The sequence below is a fragment of the Taeniopygia guttata genome, chromosome Z (assembly GCF_048771995.1).
Source record: "Taeniopygia guttata chromosome Z, bTaeGut7.mat, whole genome shotgun sequence".
NCBI lineage: Eukaryota > Metazoa > Chordata > Aves > Passeriformes > Estrildidae > Taeniopygia > Taeniopygia guttata.
In genome coordinates, this window is record NC_133063.1 from 8,154,426 (window position 1) to 8,172,267 (window position 17,842).

Genomic DNA, 17,842 nt, shown 5'->3' on the forward strand with positions numbered 1-17,842 from the left:
TAAAAGCAAATCATGCCTGTTAAGTGAGGTGGCCTTCTGCAGTGGGCTTATACAGGTGATTGCTGTGGGGAGAGCTGACATTACCTACATGGACTTGTGCAAAGCATTTGCGCCCAGTGGCTTGGGTTGGAAGGGACATTAAAGATTGACTGTTTCAACCTCCCTGCAGTGGGCAGGGACACCTTTCACTAGACAATTGCTCAAACCTCATCCAACCTGGCCATGAACACTTCAGGGATGGAGCATCAACAACTCTGGGCAGCCTGTTCCAGTGCCTCACCACCTTTACAGTAAAGAACTTCTTCCTCATACCTAACCTGAACCCCCACTTTGGTTTAGAGCCATTTGCTCTTGACATGTGACTGCATGCTCTTGCCCAAAGTCTCCATCTTTCTTGTAGTCTCCATTTGGGTACTGGAAGGCTGCCATCTCTTTTCCAGGCTGAACCATTCCAATTTTCTCAGTTTTTCTTCATAGGAGAGGTACTTCATCTCTCTAATCATCTTGGTGGCCCCTCTCTGGACTTAGTTCAACAGGTCCATGCCATTCCAGTGCTGAGGACCCCAGAGCTGGATGCAGGGTTCCAGGTGGGCTGTCACCAGAGCAGAGCAGAGCAGAGGGGCAGAATCCCCACCCTCCCCTGCTGCCCACGCTGCTTTGGATGCAGCCCAGGACACCTTTGGCTTTCTGGGCTGAGAGTTCTCATGACTGGGTCATGTCAAGCTTCTCATCCACTGCAATTGCCCTGGTCCAGGTGCAGCACCTTGCACTTGGTATTGTAAAACCTCACAAGATTCCCATGGGCCCACTTCTCCAGCCTATCCAGGTCCCTCCGGAAGATTTTCAGTCCTTCAGGTATGTCAACCACATCACTCAGCTGGGTGTGATCTGCAAATTTGCTGAGAGTGCGCACAGTCCCTTCGTCTGTATCACTAATGAAGATATTGGATTATACTGGTCCCAGTATGGACCCCTGAGGGACACCTCTTTTTACTGATGTCCATCAGGACTCTGAGTCATTGATCACTACCTTCTGGATGATCAATGGCTCAGTCCTGATGGATATCCATGACAACCTCTGATACTGTATTTGGACATAATGGAAAAGGATGTATTTCTATGTGAACCCTTTGTGATCGTGTATTTGTAGATAATATTAACAGAGATAAAAGTAGTCACTTGAATATTTGTGCTTGTATTTTTGTTAGAATTGTGTCCTTAATTATCCAGGTCCTGTCACATGTTACAGTTGTTATGACATGATGATTTACAACAACTGTTAAAACAGACCCATGGAAATGGATAAAAGGCTCTGATCACTGTCTGTCATAATACATATTAAATACATGGTGTCTTGGAATGGGTGAAGAAGGATGGGGAGCATCAGTGGTGGGACACCCTTTTCAGATGGTCGCTCACTGCTGTGGAAATTTTCAGTAGACTGTTTCACCCTGTTGTTCTTTTAATATTGAATACTTTAATAATAGTCAGGTATGTAAAAGCATGTGTAACGATCTATCAGCTACACATAACATCTGTACGGATGAAAATGCAAGGTGCTTATGGGTTGGCTCTTCTCCCCAAGAAGGACACCTCTTTAGTAAGATATCTACCTCCAGCTGCATCAGAGCATGTATCCAAGGGCACCTGGAACACTTTTACATACTCTACAGACTTACATTTTCTAGGTCTACTGTCTTTGCCACCAGAAATCTAACAGGAATCTACAACCTGTTTGTTGTGGTCTAGAAATGGTACTCCCCAGCTCAGTTCCCCCACCCAGAATTTTCTACTGTATCATAATAAATTCTGAAACTAAAGAAAGGCAATGAAATAGCTAGTGGATTTCACAGGACATTTGTGATAATTATTAACATGGTATAAAGTCTTCCTGTTTATTGCACTTCTCCACAAACACTTAAGCAATCATTGTTCTCTGGAGGACTGGTGTTTCTTGGTGTTACATGCTGAAATCTTTTGTTTCTAGGTTTTAAAGGAAAAAAACAGGCAAGACAAAACCAAAAAAGGTGAAGATGGTCTTTTCTTTCAGCTAAGTCCTCTTCACATATCACTTTCCAAAGGGGTGATTTTCACTGTCAGTGACTGGCCTCTTGCAGCACACACTAGCTCCTGCTTACATTGCCACAGGCCATACATTCTACCTTCATTGCAGCTGAGATATCTTTTTGCTTTATTTTTTTGAGGGTTGGCTTTGTTTCATTTGTTTAAGTGCTCTGCCTTCATTACTGATTTTATTACCTCATGTACCTCACTATTGGGAAGCTTCCTGAAGAGAAGTTGTGCCCCTTCCTAGCATTGAAATCCTCAGAATGAACACATATCTCTTGTGAGATGTTCACTGGTGGCGTGGTAAGAAATGTAGTTTGCTCATAATGGACAGTTGTAAATCCTTCTGTTGGCAGCAAAGTTGTACCTGTGTTTCAGTACCATTCTTGCTGCTGTTTAACATGCTTAGGTTTTGGGGCATCATTTTTGGAAGTGACAAATGATTTAGAGAGGCTGAGTTCACCATAATGTGTAGCAGCAGTGTAGAGCTGCTCAGACCCAACTGTTGTTATTCCTAGGCAGCTTTTTGACACTGCTGTATTCAGGTGCTCTGGTGTGTTGTTGCCCTGTGTTCTGAAACTAGCCAAAGGAAAACAGTGCTTCCAATGGGCAGGCCTTCTTTGCTTAGTTTGCATACTTGAGTCTATCTGCTTCCTACCAGTGTCTGTCCATTGAGACAAAAAGTATGAGTCTTTAAAATGAATTGAGAGAGCCTGACCATTAATGAATCAAAAATTTATTGAGCTAGGGTATAGCTTTCCGTTTCGGAATTCAAGGTAATGAACTTGTAATGAACCCACTGACTTCATCCCTGTTTCTACAGGGCGTGCTCTTTTGTTGTTCTACAGCTCCTGACCTAGCCACAATATTGTGGAAGGACAGAGCAGTTCTTCCAAATGGATCTGTATTGAACATTTATTTTCACATAAAGAGAGATACATTTCTGCACAGTTCACTACTGCGGCTGGGTAAAAAATACGGACATTATGCCTAGTTGAAAACATCATTTACCACTACAAATTCAAATAAAATCTGTGTTCTGTGTTAATATCTTAATATGTTCTTTAGTTAGCACTTAGAATAAAGGGTAATAATGGAGAATCAAGGAATTCTGCCAGGAGCACTGAACTTTGGATTACTTATGTTCACATTTCTTTCATCATGATACACTTCTGCACAGTTTAGGAGGTTACCCACACTTAAGTCTTAGGAAAGAAGTGTCTGTAGCAGTGCATTGTAAAAGCCATCCAGATCAGTCTTACCTTTGGGGAACAAACAGGAGGAGCAATGACATCAGCAGTTGGCATTAAGACATTAACCTTTCCACTTCACCTTCTGCTTGTGTTTCTTCTGTAGTCCAGTTGCAGGCCTGCTAAAGATATCAAAAATGTCAGAAAAAGAAAAAGTATTTATTTTTACCTAAGACTCTGTTGCTGAAGGACATTCTGGTAAGTAGAAATAAGGATTATATTTTTGCTTTTATTGATGTTCACAGAGAAGAATGCTATCTGATGAAAGTTCAGTGAGATCTCCTCCAATGGAGAAAAGAAAAAAAAAATTATTTTGAATATATTTTGGATTAATGTCTTTTCTTGACTAGTATTTGTCTTATTTGTTTAGCATGCAATATAATCTGACATAGGTAACTTTAAACTTTTGCTTGATAAAAGCATGGATCAGTCTACAGGTAGAAGTGGAGTTGTCATGTGTACTAGTGTTGCAATTTCATTTTTTTTATTCTGTAATGAAAAAAGTAACACTTTATACACATGTATATTATAGGTCATCTTTAAACTTTGATTCTCTGGAATGTTTGGCATATTATGCAATAATTTACTTCAGAGCTGCATTCCAGATACTGCTGTACTACTGCATATGTCTATTTGTCACATCTTTACTAACACACATTTACAAGCTTAGGATGTATAAAACCATTGTATTTTCCAGGTCTTGAACTGCAAGACAATGTTTCAGCTTTAATTGCTCACTAAATTAATACAAGTGTCATACAGCTTTTTTTGAATACTATTTTTCTAGAAGCTACTTTTGAATAGTATTTATCTAGAACTGAGTCACTGGAGGAAGTTTGGGCCTCCAAGACACATGGCAATGACTCAAATTTACTATAAAGGTAGTGCTTTGAAATGGAGCATTTTAATGTTAAGAGTAAAGCATTGCCTCTTACTTTTTCCATAGTAGAAGAAAAGACAAAAAAAAAAAAAAAAAAAAAAAAAAAAAAGTGATTAGTAGAGGGTGGTGACAAACACTAAGGTTTGTGGTGACTTTTTCTTGTGTATCCATATTCTTACTCATTAGAGGGGAATGGTGCAGTGTGAGACCAGTTATACTACCACTTTTCTGCTGTAAAACAGTGCACTGAATGTTGTAATGTTGCACTTAGGCAATAAAACTTACCAGTGGTTAAAGGTTATGCCATTCTGCTTGAGCCTTGCACCTCTTGGAGGGAATGAATTTCTCAGTTTTCAGAACTTGGTTTGCCTCAGGGTATCAAACTGGCCAGGTGACATGGCATTTCTAATTTTGTGCTTGCTTACTCAAATGACTTCTGGGTCTGAAATTGTGACCACATGTTGTTTCTGCCTTTCATCTTATGTCCTTGTGTCTTCAAGCAGTGGTCTGTTTTTATCAGTGAAGGTGAAATATAGCTTATGGAACTGATATAAGTGTTAACCTTTGAGTAGCAATAAATTCCAGAAGGATAATGATTAAGGTGGGAAATAATGCAACACAAAGAGCTGAAGACAGGATTTACAGCTATCAAGATGGTGATGTTGGTTTTTTTCCAAGACTCTAAATTGCTGGACTTACTTTGCAAATGATTAAGAAATGCAGTTAAATGTTTACTTTTGGCTTGTTTGGGGAAAATGCTTGAAATGAAAGGTAAAAAGTACAGAAATTGTTGATTTATGTTGTGAAAATTAAGTCAGTGAAGAAGCTACCTGTGCATTTCCATAAGAAAATCTCATGAGGACATTGAGACCACTATAACCTATGTGAATAAAAGGGCTTCATGTATTTTTAGTGTTCATGTTTGCTTTTGGTTATAATTTGTATTTGAGTGTGGTGGTATGGATGGCATAATTGTTCATCAAAACTACCTGATAGCATTTCTCCATTTTCTTTGATTTTAGATTGTGATGAGAGATAATTACAGTTCTCATACTAAAATTCGGTTTATACTTAAACTCTGCATTGAATTACAGATCTTTTAGAATACAGAATATCTTTACTCTTGACTTATAATTTCATCCAATTTAAGGTGGCATGTTTGTGTGCTTCCTGACCAGATTATCTGTAAAAGTAAATAAGTAGTTTATGGTGGATATTCAGTTATGCCTCTCCATTAATTTTCTCTGTGGACCCTCGAGACATGCTATTTGCAATTGGCACTTACATGTATAATTATATAGACTGTTACAAAGTGTGTGGATGTCTGGCTCACTAATACAGATGATCTTGTAAATCCAGCTGTGTACCTGTGTGGCTGAGTATATTTTGGATGGCTTTTTTTTTTTGTAATGATGATGGGTGAAAGTTGGTTTTATAGATATGCTACCTCTCTCAGCTTGTAGTTTTGAAGTAATAACAGAGATTGCTTGCACTGGTTCAGTTATCCTGATGAGACAACCCCAGTTTGTCCCCTAACTTGTTCATTAACTTTTAACAAACCAAATGCCTTTGATATACTCAGGTCTCATGTGGAAGATAGATCATAGGTGCTAAAGACAGTACAGGTAAAACCTTTTTTCTCCAGTGCTTCTTTCCCAAAACAGAAAGACCATCACTTCAGAAATGTAACTGTAGAAAACGGCGAGAGGCCAATGCTTGACCCTGAAAAAATGTTTGCAAAAGCTTTTCTGAACGTGAATGAGCCAGATAACAGTGCATAATTGCAGGAGCAGGCTTCAATATAATGCACCTTTTGTAAGGATAGCAATTCCTCTTGTCATCCACAAAAACTGACACACGAAATTTCAGAGGTCTACACTGCACGTACAGAAGGGATGAACACTTGAAGAGGTGCAGACCTTTGACAGTTATAAAATGCAGATCAAAACAGGTAATGCACACAGAAAATGCAACACAAAGTTTAAAACAAAAGAGGAGAAGGATGCAAAATTGCAAAAGAAAGGTCTTGGCTTAAATACTTCTTCCAAAATTGCTGCAAGAGTATTTAATTCTCCTGAAATTATCTGGATTATTTCAGATGCCTTTGCAGGCATTTTTCATTGTCCCTTCACCAAGAAGGCTGCTGGCCTGTGCAGGTGATAGTAAAATGTCAGAACTGACTTGAGGCCATAAGTGACAACAGGGTAAGACATACCTTTCAGGATGTAAGTTGATAAAATTACTTCTTGGCAGATGCCCAAAAACCAGAAGTCTTTAAACCACTGGAAATTACATTTTATTAAGAAATCAATTTTTTTTTATCACAAGAAAGAAACGTGATATCTGTCTTATTTTTATCTTCTAGATAAGCTTTGTGATCAGATAAGGGATGCTGTTCTAGATGTTCATCTCAGAATTGAGCCAGATGCCAAGGTTACCTGTGATAAGTACAATACAGTTAGAAAAACAGATTAATGAAATACAACATGTAATCAATGTAGATATAATGTCTTTTGTTCCAGAATTCCTCCAATAGCTGGCTACCAGTCAAGACTTTCACAGAAAAGAGCTCAGCTGTGGCACTCTGATTCAGAAGAGAAGGAAAAGGAGGGAAGAAGCTGAAAAAATGAACAGAATAAAGGAAAGACATAGTACTCCAGTGCAAATTAAAAATTAAGAAATGTAGCAAGTACGCTAGGTGGTATCATGGAAAAGTAGGTTTGTCAGGGTGGATTTTACTGAGGAATCTAATAAAATCAGGGAAAAATTGAAGTGTGGAAAGATATATGTCAAAGTCCATGTCTTCACAGAGTAATTAGGTCAATGCCTTTTGTTCACAGAAGGATAAGGTCATTTGAATGTGATTCTGATCAAAGTGGCTTGCTATTCTGTGTGACTTTCCATTAAGACTATGCATGGATTTGTTACTTGCAATAGAGGCTATGAATATGTTACTAAATTGGAATGAGCTGGACTGCCACAGAAAAACGGACACAGAAAGGGAATGTACCTAAAGAGCTTTCCAAATACAGTGATTTTATTTCTAGAACAAGCCATCAAGGCCATAGTTACAGCACAGAGGACTAGCTGCATCTCAAACACAATGATCTTAAATTTTTCATCTGAAACATCACATGTGATCCTTGGTGCCCAGATGTGAGCAGTGAGATGCGAGGAGAGGGTTTAGCATGTGTGTTAGACTTGATGAAGCTTGTATTTCAATACTTCAGGCAGCTATGCTTCTAAAACTGCTGAAAAGTTGAAGATGGCAACAGAGGAATGCTGCAAAAATGTTAAGGAAAAATGTGTGTAAGATGTGAGAAACAGGTGTGACATGATTACATAGACCTAGTAGATCATACTGTTGTACAAAATTTTTTTTGTGATTGTCTGCTATATATTTTTACATAAAACAGAGAAGTTTGCAGACCAGATGGACTCCTGAAACAAACAACAAAATAAAATATTAAACAATTCTGTACAAAATCTCTAAAGAAGTTGCACAGCATCTTGCTCCAGGATCTTGTTGAAGCCAGAAGTTTTTGTGGTTTCCAGGGACAACTGGATGAATTACTGTAATAAAAATATATCAAGGACTGGTAATGCCATCTGTTAATAAATTAGATTACTTTGGCTTCAGAAAAACACTGAGTTGAAATTCTTGTATTTGGAGAAACAGCCTTATGTATTTGATCTGCTCTTACAGACATTTGCTTCTAGACAATGTAAAGAAAGGATAATTGTCTATGATGGGCCCCAAATACATGCAGGCTTTTAAATGTTCATATCAGCTGAAGAGAACAGTCATTGCATAAAGACCCATAACTGTGCTGAGGCTTTACACTGAGTTTCCCCTGTGATTAATACTTTGTTCACAGAATAATCTTCAGGATCTCTCTGTATAATAGCATAAGTAAAATTCTGTGATTTTACTGACTGATTTTTACTGATTTTTATTTTCTCCAGAGTGTGTGGCAAAAGCTGGAATGATTTTGCTTTGTGGAGAGATCACATCCCAGGCTATAGTACATTATAAACAAATTTTAAGAAGTACCCTTAAGAGGATAGCATATGATGACTCTTCCAAAAGTGAGCGAGATGCATGGTGCTGATAATACTAATTGCACGTTCAAATGATGTATGGGCCATTCACTTAAGGATTGGACTTGATGATCATTGTGGGTCACTTCCAACTCAGAATATTTTGTATTCTCTGTGATTCCCCAATGAGATCCTACATGTGTTCATTCATGGGTCTGTTCATGTGGCCAAAGTAATGTTTTTATGGTCTTCTGAAGAATAAAATGAAGTGTGTATCCAGGCCTCGGAGAAGACTCACAACTGTTGTTGATGTGTATTTCTCACTGATGGTATTGAAGGAGTTATTTTAAGATGGCATATTTGTAGAAGGCTTATTCTTGAAAGTGTCAGGTATCTTTTGTGTCACCCTGTTCTTTTGAGAGTTTTAAAGTTCTAAAAGTTTTCAATGCCTTCTGATGTTTACATATTTCTGCTGCCATTCTCACATACTGTTCATATAAACAATGATTGTTTTGCATTCTTCTTTGTGGGAGGAGAGAATTGGTGGACTATTGGTTTGACCAGCATGCTTGGAGAGGCGGTAATTTCATCCTGCAATCCACTGTCACTTTTGCTATTCTATATATAGTGGAACCAGAAAATAAAGTTTACTTTTTGGTTCTTTTTCTTCCCTCTTTACATAACATGTGTCTGTGAGTTATTTCATGTTGTAATGTGACACTCTTGTTTTTCTGATGCAGAAGAGCTAGTATTTGGACAAATGTCAGAAGGTGGTTACATCTGTAACTTTGTACAATGAAAGCTTTAACCCTCATGTTCCTTGTCCTCGGGGTGTACAGGCCTTTCACGCTGGAAGTTCACACCAAAGGAATTCTTCAGGTATTCTTTATATGCATCCTGAAGGAGTTTCCTTCCAGCAGTTGAACTACTTACATCACTACTACCCTTCAGTCTTCTCTTTTCATGTATGAAATGTACTTTTTCCCCTAATTCAATTGAATCCTAGAACAAACTACAAGAAAAATGGAATATCAGTTTCTGGTACCAGTTTCCAAACACTTCTCCCAGGTTTAATATGCAAATGGTTTGAACCCTGGTCAAAATAAGCAATGCCATAACAAACAATATCATAATAAGCATAACAAGCTTTGGCAGGGTGGCTTGTAGGATTACATGTATCCTATCAGTTTCAAAAATTCAAGTTTGGCTTAATAGCATTAACCTACCCACATCCTGAAACTGTTAAATAAATGTGCTGATTGTCTGCTTCTGTTAACAATAAAAAATGTAGTATAGGAAGCTTACATGCATAGAATTTAAAAAGTTTTAGCCAAAATAACTAGATAATCCTTAAAAACTTCTCTAGCAATTTGTGAACTCTCAGGAATGTATGAGCTAACTTTACAATAAGACTGGACTACAAGACTTGCACAGTTTTAGTGGCCCTAAGAACAACAATGTGAAGAAATCAAGCAAGCTGTCTCCCATGGCAAGACTGATGATGACATTGGAGCAGGGGTTCAGGAAATTCCAGGCACTTACTCATACCTAGTTTAAGCACAAGCAGTTACAATTACAATGGACTGGAGTCTTTCCTTAAAAACTATTGTGCAAATTGCAAGAATCAGCAGTTGAGCACTATGCACTCTCTTAATCACCAGAAGGGCGAACACAGCCTTCACCAGTTTCAAGGCAAGTGGCTTTCCCCATATTCAGTGGCCTTAACAGGATAGAGCTACAATTAAGGTTTTTGTCTGTCGCTAAGTTTCTGATCTTTCAAGTCCTTTAGCCTGGAAAAATTTCTGTGTCATTTGTGGGGAGAAGACCGAGCAGTCTTGATAAGCTTTATGTTAATGAAGCCTTTGCAGTGGGTTCTTACAGATGTGTAGGGCAGAGCCATTCTGGGGAACCAGCCCCTCTTGTGGCTGTAATTTTTGCGCATAAATGTTATTTCGGGCTAGTTGTATGTGCAGGGTACTAACTCTGCGTATTACTGCTGTCTCTTGCTAATGTCCTATGAGACAAAGGTGCAGAATAGAAAGAGAACATGGAAATAGGTGGCTTATTTCCCCATTTTTCAATGCAATTCCCCTATTTTTACTGCAGGGTTTGATGTTAGGCTATGCCACTGATGAAACTAAGGAATGTATGCCCTTAGCAGTCCTCCTGGCACACAAACTGATTGCAAGCATAAGGGCTCTGGAATGGAATGGAACATGGCCCTGGGTCAGACCAGATGGGAAAACACAGGTTTCTATCAGATGCATGTTACAACTCACATTGTAAGGGTGAGAAGCACCAGAAATCATTTACCCTGTCTGCTACTATATTAAAATTTATGTTTGTCAAAAATGGTGCTGCCATTCTTGGTGTTCCAAGGTGATGTGAGTTTCATAAGGTATGTTTGTATATAGCACATATGTTTGTTTATTCTATCACTGTCTGAGCAGGTCTCTTCAAAACAATACTCCTATTTTCCTTGTTTCCCCTGGAGATAAGGAACATTAACAAATTACCAACAATGAGGTTTGGGGGTTTTTTCTGAATAATTTTTCTGCTGACAGCCATGTTACTCTGCTCAGTGGATTAGTCACTGAGCCTACTGTAAGAGTGATGCACATTGGCTGTTTCAAAGACAGTAAGTTCTGCAGGTGTGAAACCTGCAGGATAGGAAAGGCAAAGCACACATGTGTTTCCAGTACAGCAAAGTGTTCTACTCTTAATTTCTGTTATTTAGTGTGGATAAAGTGCACTGAGTGCGCTTAATGTATTGCTACTGTTGCTGCAATACAAAGTGGATTGTGTCCCTGCCTCTTGTTAGGAGAGTACAGAACATGTAAACAGGCTGATTGATATATGATGTATCTATTCAAGCATGTTGAAGAGTAGGAAAGTAGAGAGATCACTTTGGTCTGTAAGAAAATGGGTACTGAGGATGGAGCAATGCCAGTTTATTCTTTCATGTGCATAAAAGCTGTGTAAAAGGGAGTAAAGGATACAGCCTATCATATTATCTACAGTTGTTCATTTTAGCACAGCTCTCCAAAATTTATTGCTAATCCACAGTTAGAAGTTAACATGGCAAACCAGACTGATTAGCATCAGCTGCTAAAATCATGGGATTGTGTAGCTTTTGTGTTTATTTTACTTCTCTGTGGCAATGCATGCAATATCCCGTAGTTAACCCTTTTGGTAGTGTTTTTACTTTCCTGCATTAAGCATTGACAACAATTCATCATTTTTCATCTAATTTCCTTTCATGTGATTATCTTTAGCTGCAGAAAATAACTGTGAGGTTCATTTCCAGCTTTCAGACAAGTGCTTTTGGCCATGAGTGTTTATTTTGGCCCTGAGTGTTCATTGTCCATTTTTTTCCTCACTAGGTCCCGATGGAATACAAGGAATGTAACAGTGCACTGGAGCCCATCTGAGTGCACACACTTGTGATTTCAGTAAATTATGCACTGGACATACTGCTACAGCAAATAGAGAATGAGCTGACGGTGAATGTTGTTAAAAAGTCATTCCAGAGAAGTATCTTGATGAGGTCACCATTTATCATCTCCTTCCAAGTGAAAAGTTTGCAGAAGGTGGTCTAAGGTATGATACTTTGATAAATAACAGCCTATGCAGACTTGGACTTCATCGCATTCTTGCAAATTCTCTCTTGAACTCTATGGCATACCTTTAACCAAAAGTCTTTGCGTTTTTAAGGAAGCTTCAGTTATTTCTACTGGAGTTTTCCTACTGGACACCTAAATCGAAGCTATACCTACTCAGAGAGCCACAAGTACACATTTCTGGATCTTTGTCTTACTTCCAGAAAATACTTTCAATAAGGAAAACCCGATTCTTAAGTTATGTGCTAAAATGGCTGGCTGGCAGTATCTCTGCACTTCCACAATAAAAATCAAAACCAGAAATAACAATCAATCTGATATCTACACTGAAATTACTCACAAAGCTGAACAAATTTCAAGGGAGACTTAACATACTAAGTATCAATAGTCATTAGAATTTTATATATGTTCTGCTTTCCAGGTGTTGGCACTAGATAAGAAAGCCACTGCTATGAAATTGTAAATAGTTACATTACACAAAACTGTCTGTTCATGTAAAGAGTTCAAAAGGATTAAAACTATGAGGTGTGCTTTTAATCACACTGGAATAATGAAAGGATACCACTTTAATTGAGAAATAAAAGTTGGCTTTGCTCCCATGTTACTTATTTGGATATTTAAAAATAGTGGATTAATTCCATTTATCCTCTTTCAGGATGGAATTTCTCAGCTCTCTGGAGTTAATTTATCAGAATGTATTTGCCAGATTTACTAATTTGACAGAGAAGCAGTATATCTCTCTTGGTTAAGTAAGTTAGATCAACTCATAAAGTTGTAGGAGGCAGACAAAATCTATGCAAGAATTTGGGACCATTATCAGGGGCACAGGAAGGAAGAAAGAAGAAAGAAGTATAGTATCACTTGTGTCACCACTGAGCCATTAATGTGAACTGAGATAGAATTCCTCAGTACTCTTGTGCTGAAAACATTGAGCTGCAGTTTCATGAAGCCCCTGCTTCCCATTTAGTATGTGTATCTAGCTGAAGCTTGCTAACCTTTCAGATTGTATTGATCTGTTTTTGTCTCTCTGAGTTCTTGGCCTTCATCAAAGTGTTGCTGAGTGAAGACTTTGACCAGTAACCCAGAGAGAGCGTTTCATTATGGCTGATTTGAAGTGAGCAATCTTTTTGTCATGTCTACAGTTGTGCTGCATTGTTAAAGGTTTTCAAAAGGGACTGCAGCAAAGGTATGGCTTAGTACATCTCTGAAGAGTACTCCAGCCATCTAGTGAACTCTTTCATTAAACAGTTGCATGGGAATGTGAGCATTGTGAACAAAGTCATATACATGACAAATAGAAAAGAAAGCTGTACATAATACTATTATGGTATTGGATGAGCTATTGTATCTTGTGAATAAATGTAGTTGTTTTTCCTTCAGGCTGATGCTGGACTGACTGGCCAGAAGGTCATTCTTGATAGGTACAGATGCTGAGGAGTCCATGGTGGAGGTGCATTCTCTGGAAAAGATCCCTCCCAAGTTGATAGTTCTGCAGCATATGCAGCCCAGCAGATTGCAAAATCTCTGGGGGAAGCTGGTCTCTGTAGAAGAGTATCAACCCAGATAAGACCAACTGTAAAAGTAATACGCCAAATTCTGAAACACAAATTCTGTCTCAGAGGACATATCACCATCACAGCCTCTCTCCAGTTTCAGAAAAGGTTTTCTCATAGTAAAATTTGTCTCCTGAAATTTTTTAGGAGCCTTGTGAGGGAAGCCAAAGACAGGGGTCAGGATGGTCCTAAAACAAAGACTTACATGCTCAGACAAAAAACAATGCACTACCTTGTGCTTGAATTTTTTTGATAACTAAGTCAAAGAAGTAAAAAGAGATATTCTACTGACACCTTGACACTTTCATGTGAACACAATGTGACTATTAAAGTGACATTTGCCCAGGTAATTTGCAATACTAGTTCATATATATACTTGTTTTCAGTAGCTGCTGTGTCCCCAGTTAGTAAAACGTAGCAACAATCTAGCCAATGTTTTGCTGCAGTGGTGCATTTAAATCTTTTTGTTTTCTCTGTGGAGCAGAGGAGAAGCCCACTGCATGTAATTATGATCCACAATGTAGTATCCAAACATCCCAATTAGCAACAAGGCTTCTTGCTTCAGATGTTGTGCATGTGTTTGACACCTGATAGTTTGCAATTAGTCAATAAAAGGGTAGATTAGGAATAAACCAAGCACAAATATGTTTTGGTTACCAAATTGTTGACAATTTTTTTCCCCTAGGGAAAGAATACAAAGTTCTGATCTCTTTGTATACACATTTTAAGAGTCATTTTTGAACATGTACATCACTTATTTTTGAGTTAGGTGGGAATGTTGTTATTCAAGTAATTCTCAAAGTCTCTCCTTAAATTCCTGAATCTGTCTCTAGACAAAGAGAGAGTGATCTTTTTAACAGCAAATTATGGAGATCTCAGATACTAGCAATGAAGATAAAATGGAAAGACAGGAGACCAAGAAAGCCAATGTCCTTTGAAGTCTTCAAAGGCTGGATTAAAGATTAACAAAAGGAAATGTGTGAAATGGAAATGTAAAACTGATTTCAGCCCACTACTATCTGTGTGCCACACTGAAACCTTGCCAGCCTTCACTGAGGCTGACAGCTATGGCTGTCCTATGGATGTTATTTTCATGGTAAACATCTCTCACAACAAAAGGAAAAAGTAGATTATAGACGTAACTGCAGTCTAATTAGATGTATATTAACACAATATTATTTTGTGTTATTATCCAGACAGGATATGCAATCCCAAACCTATTAACACTGCCTTTTGCAGCCCACCATTTCTGGAATATTTCTGGGCTGAAATAGCAGGTCTTTGAGAAAAATACAATCCTTACATTTAAAGTAGCATGGGATTTACACTTTTCTTTGCGAGAAGGAAGGACTGGACAAGACGAGCAGATCAGTACCTTGCCTTATCAGCAGTTACCAGCCTACAGTCCAGTGAGCTGTAATTTGACCCTAGAATTTTTTACTATTTTTCTCCCATTTGTGACTAACTCTTATGATTTTTTTATGTAAACTTCAAGGCAACAGAACTTCTTGCCTTTGTTAGTATGGCTTCCTGAGACCTACATCTTCTCAGTCCGGAGTAACTTCCTAATCTCTGCTGGTTTTCACCAAACCTGATAGGCCTGGACCTCTTAAACATTTTTTTAAATACTCAACTAATGGAGAGAAACAGTATCTCTTTCCACTTTTAAGGGAGCAACCACATTTTGAAAATTACTTGTATTTGATTTCTAACTTTCACAATCTCCTTACAGTTTTAATGCATGCAGCTCTGTCTAGGAGATATTCACAATTAAATCAGCTTTCATTGGGTAACATGAATAATTTAGGCCTTTGATGTGATCAGATATTAAAATGGTTGTGGATATTGATGCCATTTCTGTTCTGCCAGGGAACTCTGCTATTGCTTACTCAATTAACTTTGTACTGAAGTGGGTGAGGTAACTTTAGGAGCTCCCTAAAGTGAGAGGACAGCAGAAATAGCACAAATTGCTGTAATTATTTCAGTCAGAACTTCCATGACTACAGCTTTAGTTAAGGTGCTTCAGTTACATTTAAACAAATCAGTAGAAATACCTATTTCTGAACATTAGTCATTGTAACCCTACATATACCTAGCTCTTATGTAGTATTATTTGTTTGCTTTGAACATTATAATTTTGTAGTTGGATCTGTGAAAATTGAGGAAGTCCTATGTTGTGATTATTTTATTCATTTATAGTTATTCTCTCAAAATTGAATTTTCCATGAATTTTCTATCAAGTTTATTTTGACCACTTAGTAAATGTAATAAAATGTAAAAAACACTTGGAGGACAAGTTTTACTTTTACTTTTCTGGCTGAATGCTTAAAATGCAGAGAGGGCATTGAAAATCATTTAGCTTCTCTTTAAGGACTAGAGAGAATGAAAATGCTTGAATATCAAAAATAACAATTCTGGCAAAATTTATCATTTAATTGGTAACTAAGACACAATGTTGGAATTCTATGACTGCTGTAATACCAGGAAATTTTAATAAACAAATAAGCAGTATGGTTACCTCACCCCTGTTAACAGAAGGATAAAGGCTCCAGTGGTACATCTAACCAAATGCAAAATAACTGATTATATCCTTAGTCTCAAGCAAGTTTTTAAAAGCTTCTTCCTTCACAAAAACTGATCAATCCACTGCTCCATTGATAGACTGGAGCTGAAGTGAGGTCACTGTTCATCTGTACCTGCACCTCACCTGTCCTGGTAGCATTAACTTGATCTAGCACAGGAGTGCTGCAGTCACTCCTTGTGACCTATACATGAGGCACAGTTTTTTAGTTCCACAAAACTAATTTCTGCAAGTCTTTTGTGAGCAATTTTGTGTTTTTATTTTATTTAATGACAAGTCTGGTTTTTATCACAGGACCTTTCATTGCCTGAACATAATCCAGTTTAGTTTATATATGGCCATGGTGGCATAAAATCGATCATCAACCTTTATTAAAATTTGTTCAAATTGGTATTACCTAAGAAATGGTAATGTAGCTTGCTAATTTTGAAATGTCAGAGTAACTTCCACTTTTAGTAACATAGAGGTACAATGTTTAAATGGCAAGGGATTGCAGAGATGACCACATAGTTAAATGACTATAATGGCCTTTAGAAAGAGACTTCAGTAAATGGGCATATAATCTCAATTTTACAGCTGTGTCAATTACAGCTAGTATCAATTTTACTGTCATAATACATCACCTGTCCAAAGTGAAACAGTGATGCTTTGGTTGTCATAGAATAAGACCATTTTGAGAAAAAGTCTTATGTTAAATTTAATAAAGAAATTATTTGTTCAGTTGAGGTGGCGTATCAACAAACAAACAAGTAAAACAACACCACCGAAAAAAAACCACAGTGTATTTCAGACAGTAGCAAAACATACCTGAAACACTTCTTTCACTTTCCTTTCTGACTTCAAAGTTAAAGACCTTCTTCGAGGAATTGGAGAGACACCAAATCCTTCTTTCCTTTGTCATTATTTGATGTTTCAAGGAAGTCAGCACCAGCTGCAGAAGAAATCCCTAACTGCAGACTGGAACAGGTATAGTGTACCCTATCCACAAATTTCAGCGAGTTTTCTAAAAACCAGTAAATTAATTTTATTTATACAGGGTAGCTAATTTGCCCTATAAATAATTTTCCTAAAGAAGAGCAAAAAGATAAAGAAGATTCTTTGTTTGAAGCAAACAGAGTGAAGATGCATCTGCTTAATACGTCTAATCCAAAGCTAGAGACAAAATTATTGCTCCACAGAACCAGTGAAGTAATTTTTCTTTAATCATTGGCATATTATCAGAAAAGAATAATTTAAACTGGAAACTCAGCTAAAAAGAAAGAGTTCCTAAATCAATAAAAGAAGTTATTTAGTGAAATTAGAATGTAGCATTCATACATGAAGATAAATTGAAATGTCTTTAATTCCAAATGCTTCAAATACTGCTTTATTAACCTCATTATTTTAATATCAAATGAACAGGCTCTTATTTGAAATATCCAGCTAGAGAATATTATAAAAATCTCCCACCAGCAGGTATGAAAAAGTACATCTGCATAAGAAAAAAAAAATACATCAGAAGAACACAGCAGCTTATTTGCATTGCAACAAATACAAAAAGTAACATGAACAAAACGTGTGTGCTGCACTAAATTACCTGGGTGTAACACAGAGGTGCTACTGGCTGTTCACTTCTCAAATCTGCTGATTCTTGGTGAATTGTGTGAGGCAGAAATAAGCCTAAATATTTCAAATGGGTGCAGTTTCACTCAAACCTAGGCTGGCCAATTAGGAAAGAAAATGACTGGACGGAAGTGCCAGCTTGGCTCTGAGTGTGCCTTTGGTATATTTGTGATCTGAGACGAAATGGAGGGTCTCTATATTCAAATCAAAGATATTAAATTAAGTACGGTCAAGCCTGTTGTGTTTGC

The 17,842-nt window shown here is 37.6% G+C and overlaps 1 pseudogene; it reads left to right on the forward strand.

Moving 5' to 3' along the window:
- Positions 1-715: 715 nt before the first annotated feature.
- LOC140681810 (S-adenosylmethionine synthase-like) lies at positions 716-16,963 on the forward strand (annotated as a pseudogene).
- Positions 16,964-17,842: the final 879 nt, after the last annotated feature.